At 37.8% G+C, this 10,000-nt stretch overlaps 1 protein-coding gene across 1 annotated transcript in view; it reads right to left on the reverse strand.

Annotated features, from left to right (window-relative positions):
- The window catches only part of KCNMB2 (potassium calcium-activated channel subfamily M regulatory beta subunit 2), a 250,759-nt gene that overhangs the window by 81,521 nt on the left and 159,238 nt on the right, over positions 1–10,000 (reverse strand). The window lies entirely within an intron of this gene.

Raw genomic sequence — 10,000 nt, forward strand, 5'->3', positions numbered from 1 at the left:
TTCCTGCTTTATTGATTAGCTGAAATACTTTTATAGAGAAAAACTTCTCCTCACAGTTTTATTATAAACTTGGATTATCCTGAGGTACAAATCATATAGAAGTGGCAGGATTTAAACACAGTGGTGCTCAATATTGTTCCGTCTTTGACCAGCAGGAGCTGTTTTCCTTCCTTCTTTGCTCCCTTCCTCCCTTCCCTCCTCCCTTCCTCCCTCCCTCCCTCCCTCCCTCCCCTCTCCCTCCTTCCCTTTCCTCCCTCTCTCCTAGTTTTTAATAAAATATATAATTTATTTAATATACTTATTATGTATTGTGTATCTCCCCCCACTGGAGACAGCATGCTTGTTTGTTTTCTTTAAGAATATAGCTAAGTATCTAAAATAGTGTCTAGCACATAGTTGACACTTAAATATTTATTAAATTAATGAATAACAGTGAGTGATTGGAGGGAGTACTATTTTATTTTATTTTTTAAGATTTGTTTTGATGTGGACCATTTTTTGAAGGCTTCATTGAATTTGTTACGATATTGATTCTGTTTTATGTTTTGGTTTTCTGGCCGCGAGGCATGTGGGATCTTAGCTCCCTGACCAGGGATTGAATCCGCACTCTCTGCATTGGAAGGCAAAGTCTTAACCACTGGACCACCAGGGAGTACAATTTCATTTATTTGTTTATTTAGTTTTTATAATTTTGAGGTGCTCTAAATGTTTTTTTTTTTTTTTTACTTTTTTTTAACATCTTTATTGGAGTATAATTGCTTTATAATGGTGTGTTAGTTTCTGCTTTATAACAAAGTGAATCAGCTATACATATACATATATCCCCATATCTCCCCCCTCTTGGCGCAAGAGGGAGTGCTATTTTAAATTGTGCGATCAGGAACAGTCTCTGTAGATGTTGCCTTGATATAAGACCTGAATGGCAAGAGGTGTCAGCCATGGTGAAGAACTGGGGAGAGAGCATTCCAGGTGGAAGGCAGATTTAATGCAAAGGTTCTGATTCACAAATTAGCTTGGCTTATTTGAGGATCAAGAAGAAGGCCATTGTGGTTGGAGCAGGGTGGGCAAGGAGTGCCTGGTGAAGCTGAAGAGGTAGATAGGGTGGAGCTCCCATGGGCCATGGTAAAGAGTTTGTATTCTGTTGTCTAATGGGAAGAAACTGGAAGATCTTAAGTAAGAGAAGACTTGATTTGATTTATATTTTGAAAAGAAACGCTCTGGGGGCCATGTGGGGGAAGTGGCCTTTGGAGGGCAAGGATGGAAACAAGGAGACCAGTTAGGAAGCTATTGCAGTAGTTGAGGATTAGCTGGAGTGGGATGTGTGTGTGTGTGTGTGTGTGTGTGGCAGGAATGACAATGGAGAAAGAGAGAAGCAGTTCAAATATGAGAAAATGGAAACATTCTGACAGTAAATGCAATTACCTAAAATGTCTAAAAGTTTATTATGATGATAAGTACCTGTACAATGGGCAAGATATGCAATTTGATAATTTATAGATCAAATGACAACATTAAAGCACAAATTCTTATAGCAGCACATGCTTGTCATTAGTGTTGTCAAATACTTTCAATTTCTAACTTACTGGAAATGGTAGAATTGTATTCCCTCGTTTCTTTGTGGTTGGTGGAGGCCAATGAGTTGTGAATGGAAGTGATGTGTGTCACACTGGGCTAGAGCATTTGATATGTGTCCATATGAGACTCTAGAGGTCTCCTTTCCACTGTAATGATGAGATGGTGGCTGCTTTGTCAGCCTGGGTACCCCCCTCTCAGTGACTGCAATGAGATCCCCCCTGTCAAGGAGCAAGGGACATGTAGCATGAGTGAGTAATAAATCTCTGTTGTTTTAAAACCCTGTGATTTTAGGTTTTTAAAAAATTGCTGCATAATCTACTCTATTATGATTGATACGTGGCACAAAAGGCAAAATCTTTAAGACAGCAAAAACAAACCATCTTCCAGGAAGTGTCTGGGAACGACCACCATTTAGAGATGATGATCCTCAGAGCCTTTGAAAGAAATATATTAACAAGCTGGGATGAAAAAGTATGCCTTAAAAATGTAATATTCTTCCAAGAGTGTTCATTTTATCAGTCTATTTATTATGAAAAGAAATTTCTGAAGGAACTTTTGATCTGGCTGACTTCAGTCCAGCACTGGGCTAATTGAAAATCTTACCACGTGAAATATAAAAGTCAAGACAGCAGGAACCCAGAAAGAGAATGGCTCAGAGATATAAGGGATTTCAAGATCATGGGTGGTGCTGGAGGTTAAACAAAACAAACAAACAATCAAAAAAATAGAAGAAGAAGGTAGAGAATTAATGGAATACGTGACTGAATTTTGGTCGGCTTGCAGCTGCTGAGATTGACTCTGGAAGATACAATCACTTCAGCCACCTTCCTAATCAACACTGTGAGCTAGGACCAAATTGATTGTACAGTACATGAAACACAGCCTAGGAGGAGTTGAGACCTAGACACCATGATATAATTGGCCTGACTCGCTCACTTACTCTGTGCCACATTTGGGTCCGTTTCAATAAAAATACAGTAGTGAGGAATTTTTTTTCCTCCCTTCATGTCTTATTGTCCCCTTGGTTAACAAACCTGACTAGAATTGATTTCCTTTTGCAATGTTTGTGCAAGATTTTATAACCTGGCACAAATAGATACCGACATTTCATTTCTGGAAAATTATGTGATAGGCCAGAGTAACACACAAACCCCTCTTCTAAAGAGTTAATCACACCTATATATATACTCGATCCCCTGATTCTCAGTGCTGAGAATAGGAGATTAGGTAAGCTTGCAGGAGAATGAGGTAGGTGTAAATGATGAAATAGGAATTGCATTCATGGGTAACTTTCCAGGAGTGTTCTTCAGTTTAATAAAGCATGGGAGTCCGAGTCTGAAGTGTACATACTAATTTTTTAAGGTAGAGTATATTGCTATAAAAAATGTCACTTCAAGGAGCATAATTGCAACTGCGGGTGGAGGCAGGCATCCTCCTGCTGTAAAAGTATAGCAGGTGAAGAGGGAGAAAGTGGATGAAAGAGAGCTGAACCCTCCTAGACCTGGTGCTGACAGAGGTGACTGGTTGGTGCCTCTTGCAAAGAGCTGACAAGCACACAAATTCATCCCAAAGTCAGTCTCATCTCTTCTGCTTCTTGGACAGACAGCACTAACATGATTCATAACTTGGCTTAGAAATAGTCATCTGTCTGATGGTGTCATGGGTAGCATTGCTTGATGCCTCCTGCCTGACACTCTTTGTGTGAAAAATATGCAATCGCATTTCCTTTCTGCAGTTTCTCCCCCTTCTCCTTGGCCCATCATATTTCCCAAAATAACCTCACTGATTCACTGGGAAGATTTTGCGGATACAAATATGTCTTTAATGTCCTTTGACTGCCGGATCTAAAGATATGAATATCGTTAGGGTCCATGTCTGGGTGAAGTCACCCATCTTTATTATGCCTGATCCTTGTTCCATTTCTTTAATGAAAAATCCCAAGCAGGAGACTGACTGGAATGAAAGAGCAGTGTTAATATGCATTTTCATTGGCAGACTCTGTCCCAGGTGTGAAGGAATGACTCAATAGCTGTTTTGTGTGACGGATGAATGAATGCACAGGTAACTACATTCCACATAAGACCTATACTTGCTTTCAAGGCATTCACAGTCTATTACAAGAAGAGGACAAGTAAGCAGATGATATCAATACTGCATGATAGGTGCATGTACACATTGTTAGCAGTATGTGTGGAGTGTTACAAAAACTTATAGAAGGGGCATTTAACGCAACCTCGTATTTTCTACTGTTACTGTAACAAATTATCACAAACTTAGTGGCATAACACAACATGAACTTACACAATATAGATCTTATAGTTCTATAGGTTGAAAGTCTGACACAGGTGTCATTAAGCCACACTCAAGATGTCAGCAGGGCTGCATCCCTTTCTGGAAGAGAACCATTTCCTTGTCTTTCCCAGCTTTTAGAGGTTGCCCACATTTGTTGGCTCATGGCTCCCTTCTTCCATCTCCAAAGCCAGCAACGTTGCATCTCTCTGACCTTTCTTCTTTAGTCACATCTCCCTCTGACCACAACCAGGAAAGTTTATCCAATTTTAAAGACTCATGTGATCATACTGAGTCAACCTGAATAATTCAGGATAATCTCCCCATCTCAAGGTCATTAGCCTAATCACATCTACAGAGTTCCTTTTGCCATGAAAGGTAACATATTTTCAGGTTTCCAAGATTAGGGCATGGGCATCTTTGGGGGGGGCTACGATTCCGCCTCACCACAATGGGGAAAGAGGGAGGGAAGGAAAGCCTTCTTAAGGAGGTGACATTTGACTTGGGTCCTAAAGACCAAACTGAAAGTCTCAAGGTGAATGGGGCAGGGGAGAGATTCAGGGAAGGAGTCTGAGGCCAGATAAGAACCTCAGCTTAGAAGGGAGAAATATGTACTGAGGCCAGTATATGTAGTCAAGATATAATAAAGCTAGAATTGATATGTCCCTGGTCTTTCAGAAAGGTATATGACTATTTCATGTTGCTTCAATAAATACCTAAACAGTCAAGAGTTTTGCTGTCATTAGCTTATTAATTCTTGTTTAATTAGCAGCCCAAATGAGGGAGGCAGATTGTAGGTATTATTAATGAAGATTGTTTGGTTTTAACTTGCAAACTAGTGGTCTCTAGCTAGGGCATTGATGAAGGTGTGATCACAACAGGATGGGAAAATCAAGTGAAATGAGAACTGGAGCTATAAAAAGAGAGACAATATGTCTTTTTAGTTAATTGTGGGAGAAAGACCAAATTAATGAAAACAGTCACAGGTTGTGATCTTGAACTATGTTGGCTCAACATCTCATCTTATCATAAGTGAACATTTTATATTTGCTATGGCAGCTTCTCTACTTTGAAATCTTGAGGGCAAATGTAGAAGTGCAAATACATAATGTATTTGAATGTCTATTTCAGGATATATCTTCTTATGATAAGAAGTCAAAATGGAACAGACTCTGGTCCATAAAAGCGATCTCAATGTTCTTCAGATTCAGTGTATGTTAGAGAATATCTAAAGAAATATTTGAGGGGGAAAAAAAAAGCTGTAAACCCTGAATTCTATAACCAGTGAAAATATCCTTCAGGAATGAAGGTGAAATAAAAACATTTTCAAGAAAAAGAAAACCAAGAGAATTTGCTGGCAGCAGACCTGCTCTAAAAGAATCAGAAAAGGAAATTCTTCAGACACAGAAGAGAAATGATACCAGAAGGAAACTCGGAACATCAGGAATGAGGAAAGTGCAACAAAAATGGTAAATATAGTAGACTATTCTTCTCCTCCTGAGTTCTTTAAATATGCTTGATGCTTAAAAGCAAAAATTAGAATATTGTCATTGAGGTTTTTAGTGAGTGCAGATATAATATATAAAAACTATAAAGGGGAAGGATAAAGAGACATCTATGGTGGTAAGATTTTTACATCCCACTTGAAGTGGTAAAATTGGTTCTATATAGACGACAAGAAGTTAAGTATGTATATTGTAATCTCTAGAGCAGCCACTAAAAAAAAATACACTGAGATATAATAAAAAAACACATTAGATGAATTAAACACTAAAAATGTTTAAATAACTAGAAGGAAGTCAGGGAATGGAAAACAAAGGAATGAGAAATAGAGAAAATGAACAGAAAGCGAATAATAAAATGGTATCCCTAGTTTTGCCATGATTATATTAAATGCAAAAGTTGTAAATACACCAACTAAAAGACAGAGATTGTCAGGATGGATTTAGAAAAATAATGAACCAACTATATGCTGTCTACATGAAACTCACTTCAAACAAAATGATATAGGTAGGTTAAAAGTAAAACAGTGGGAAACAATATGCCATCCAAACACTAATCAAAACAAAACGGGGGTGGCTATATTAATATCTGACAATGTAAACCTCTGAACAGAGTAAATTACCAGGGATAAAGAGTAGTGCATTACATTGTGATAAAAGGGTCAGTTTACTAAGAGGAAATAATGGTTCTAAATGTTATGCACTTAACTCAAGGTCCAAAATACATAAAGCAAAAACTGAAAGGAGAAATAGACAAATCCACAATTATTGTTCAAGATTTCAAAATTTCTCTCTTAGTAATCCATGGAAATAGTAGACGAGAAATCAGTAAGGACATAAAAGACCCAAACAATATAATCCACCAACTCGATTTAATTGACATATATAGGACATTCCACCCAGTGATTGCACATGAAATGTTCTTTCCTAAGTGCATATGAGAAATTCACCAATATAGACCATATTCTTGGTCAAAACAAATCTTAACAAGTTGAAAGGAACTGAAATAATGCAAAGTATGTTCTCTGACCAAAATAGAATTAAACTAGAAATCAATGCCAGAAAGATATCAGAAGAATCTCCAAACACTTAGAAACTAAAAACATTCTTCTAAATAACACATACCTATTCTGCTGAAAAATGCAAAACAGTGATGAAAGAAATCAAAGAAAACACAAATAAATGGAGTGACACACTGTGTTCATGAATTGGAATACTCTATATAGTAAAGACGATAATTATTCCCAAATTGATATATAGATTTAATGCAAATCCAGTCAGAATCCTGGCACAACATCCTGGCACAACTATATAGACAATCTGATTCTAAATGTTATATGAAAAGGCAAAGGAATTAGAATAGCCAAAACAATTATTAAGGTGAAAAACAAAATTAGAGGAATTTACTACTACTACTGATTTTAAGACTTACTATAAAGCTATGGTAATAAGACAATGTGGTATTAGTGAAAGGATAGACACATGATAAATGGAACTGAATAGAGAGTCCAGAAATTGATGCACACAGCTAATTGATTTCTTTTTTACAAGAATGCAAAGACAGTTCAGTGGAGAAAGGACAGTCTTTTCAGCCAATGTGTTGAAACAATTAGACATATACATGCAGAAAAAAGAAACTCAATTTAAACCTTATTCCCTCTCTACAAAAATTAACTTTAAATGAATGATAGCTCTAAACTCACAGCATTAAACTATAAACTTTCAGAAAGAACACAAAAGAAAATCTTTGTAACCTAGAAGTAAGAACAGAGTTATTGACACCAAAATTGATAAATTGCACTTCATCAAAATTCAGTATTTTTGCTTTGCAAAGACTCTTTTAAGAGAATGAAAATACAGGCTATGAACTGGGAGAAAATATTTACGAATCACATATCTGACAAAGGACTTGCATTCAGAATTTATAAAGAACTTTCAAAATTCAACAGTAAGAAAATAAACAACCTAATTTTTAAAATAGGCAAAAAGCTTAAACAGTTACTTGACCAAAGTATATCTAAAGATGGAAAACTAGCACATGAAAAGATATTCAACATCATTAGCCATTGGGAAATGTGAATTAAAACCATAGTGTGAGAGCACTACACATCTATTAAAATGGCTAAAATTGAAACATACTGACAATAATACTCAGTGCTTGAAAGACTGTGGAAAAACTGGAACTCCTGTACATTGTTTGTAGGAAAGACAAATGGTATAGCCACCTTTTTCCACAGTATAGCAATTACTTATAAAGTTAAACATATTTACTATATGACCTAATTAGTTGTGTTCTGGGGCATTTATCCCAGAAAAATGAAAACTTATGTTCACACAAAAACCTATATACAAATTTGTGTAGTAGATTATTTATAATTACCGTAAACTGGAAACTACCCAAATGTCCTCCTGGGGGTAATGGACAAACAACTATTGTACGTTCATACAATGGAATACTACTCTGCAATAAAAAGGAATAAACTCTTTATACATATTACAATGTGAATGAATCTCAAATGCATTGTGCTAATGGAAATAAGCCAGACTCAAAAGATTACATTCTATGTGATTCCATTTATACATCATTCTGGGAAAGCTGACACTATAGGACGGTGGTTGTCAGGAGCTCAAGGTAGGGGAAGGATTTGAGAACCAAGGTGTAACAGGCTGAGGAAACTGTGTCTTGATTGTGATGGTGGTTACCTGAATTAATAGATGTGCTAAAATTCGTAGAGTGAAACACCAAAAAAAAAAAAAAAAAAAAAAAATAGAGGACTCAATTTAACTATCTGATGATTTTAGAACATGAGGGAAAAAAATTTGGACATAAAGATTGTAGAAGCTGACAAATCTGCTGTATGTCTCCAGTTTACATTGGTTCTTTTCATGTTGAACAGGAGAAAACAAAAACTTTGAACTTGTTCCATTTGAAAATCATACACGTTCCCAAGCCACTGGAGAAAAACAGGTTTTAGAAGCAAAAAAATCAAAAAGAAAAAGAAATCAAACTTGTAGAAGGAGTACAGTGAAACCAGATGCCACCTGCTGACCTCAGAGAGCAACGTTAATCACTTCTGAAGGGGCTCAGAAGCCCAGAGCATCACCCAGGAGTCATAAAGTGAGACTCTCCCAACCTGTTCACTGGGGATCAAGGTAAACTGTGGTATCACCAGAGCCAGAAGAGAAGGATCTTGAAATGGAGCCCACAGGAATGTTCAAAGATCTTGCAACTCCCTTGTGGTTAAAAGACTCTAGTGAGAGAAAGCCCATGACTTTCCCCGCTCAGAACAGTGCCAGCCTCCCCCATGCAGGATTTGGTATGCTGAAAGGAGAGAGTGTTGACACTAAATAATTGTAAGGGAAAGAATAAAGCAAGTGTTGAAAATACAAGAAACTGGCTAAGCTGTAACACACTGTGCTCTGTAAGCAGCCCTAATCCGGAAAGAACTGATTAGGCCCAGCCTAGTGTAGTGATGCTTCTGAAAAAGTCACAGGCAGGGCTGGAGGCTGTGAGAGCTCGTCAACTCAGGGACCCACCTCTGCCTCTTGAAGTCCGTAGCTCGAGTTGAATGCCATCTTACTAACATTTGGAGGCCTGGCTGCCTCCATGAAGGGATAGGTCACATAACACTCAGGACCTCAAATCTGTGACTATGAGTTTAACATGAGGCAGGAAGAGATTTGTGTCCCTATGGTGTCTGTGAGACCATATATTTGGTTAAGTCAGCAAAATACACAAATAATACAGAGGAAAAAAAAATCAGACTGAAGTGTGCTGACTGTTTTCTGGTGAGCTTTCTTAGGTGGTGTGGAGCAGGGGAAAATCCCCAGGACTTGTTCTAAGCCCCAGTGTTGTTCCAACTTGACATGTGGCCTGAAGCAATTTCCCATTGTATTCCAATTTAGAACTCACCTAATCCCATATCTCATACCTAGAAACTGAGGCTGGGAAAGATGAAATGACTTGCCTTAAATAGTACGGTCATTAGTGCCCAAACTGGCTTTAACACTGATCTTCTGACTCCAGAGTCAGGGAACAGATAAAAAATGTTCCTAATCTTATAGGCCTATCTAACTTCTGAGGGAAAAGTTTGCTTCCTTGAGGGGAAGGAAACTACCTAAGGAAACTTCCTTAGGTAGGTTAGGTAGATGGATAGATAGGTAGATGATAGATAGATAGATAGATGATAGATAGATAGACAGATAGATAGGCAGGCAGACAAAATCTCATGTACCGGTAAGGTTATTTTTCTTTTACCTTAATATAAGAAAATGCAATAAAACAACACCTACAAGCAAGAGAGGAAATGATAAGAAAACATCCCTTCTCAGGCACAAAGTGATAAGACACTATTATATCCCACATACATGAGTCATAATTGTCCGGGGGTTGTTCTGATCTAGCACTTCCAGAGAAGAGTCGGAGAGTGGCTTTCATAGAGGGGCTCAGAATAGAGATTGCTGTTAGAAAGGCAGAAGATTAGAAACAATAAAGGTTCTCCTGAAGGAAAAAGGGATAAGGTAAACTTATTTAAAAAAGGGATGGGGGCTTCCCCGGTGGCGCAGTGGTTGGGAGTCTGCCTGCTGATGCGGGGGACGCGGGTTCATGCCCCGGTCCGGGAAGATCCCACAAG

This window comes from Lipotes vexillifer, unplaced genomic scaffold (genome assembly GCF_000442215.2).
Source record: "Lipotes vexillifer unplaced genomic scaffold, Lipotes_vexillifer_v1.1 scaffold1212, whole genome shotgun sequence".
Classification (NCBI taxonomy): Eukaryota; Metazoa; Chordata; class Mammalia; order Artiodactyla; family Lipotidae; genus Lipotes; species Lipotes vexillifer.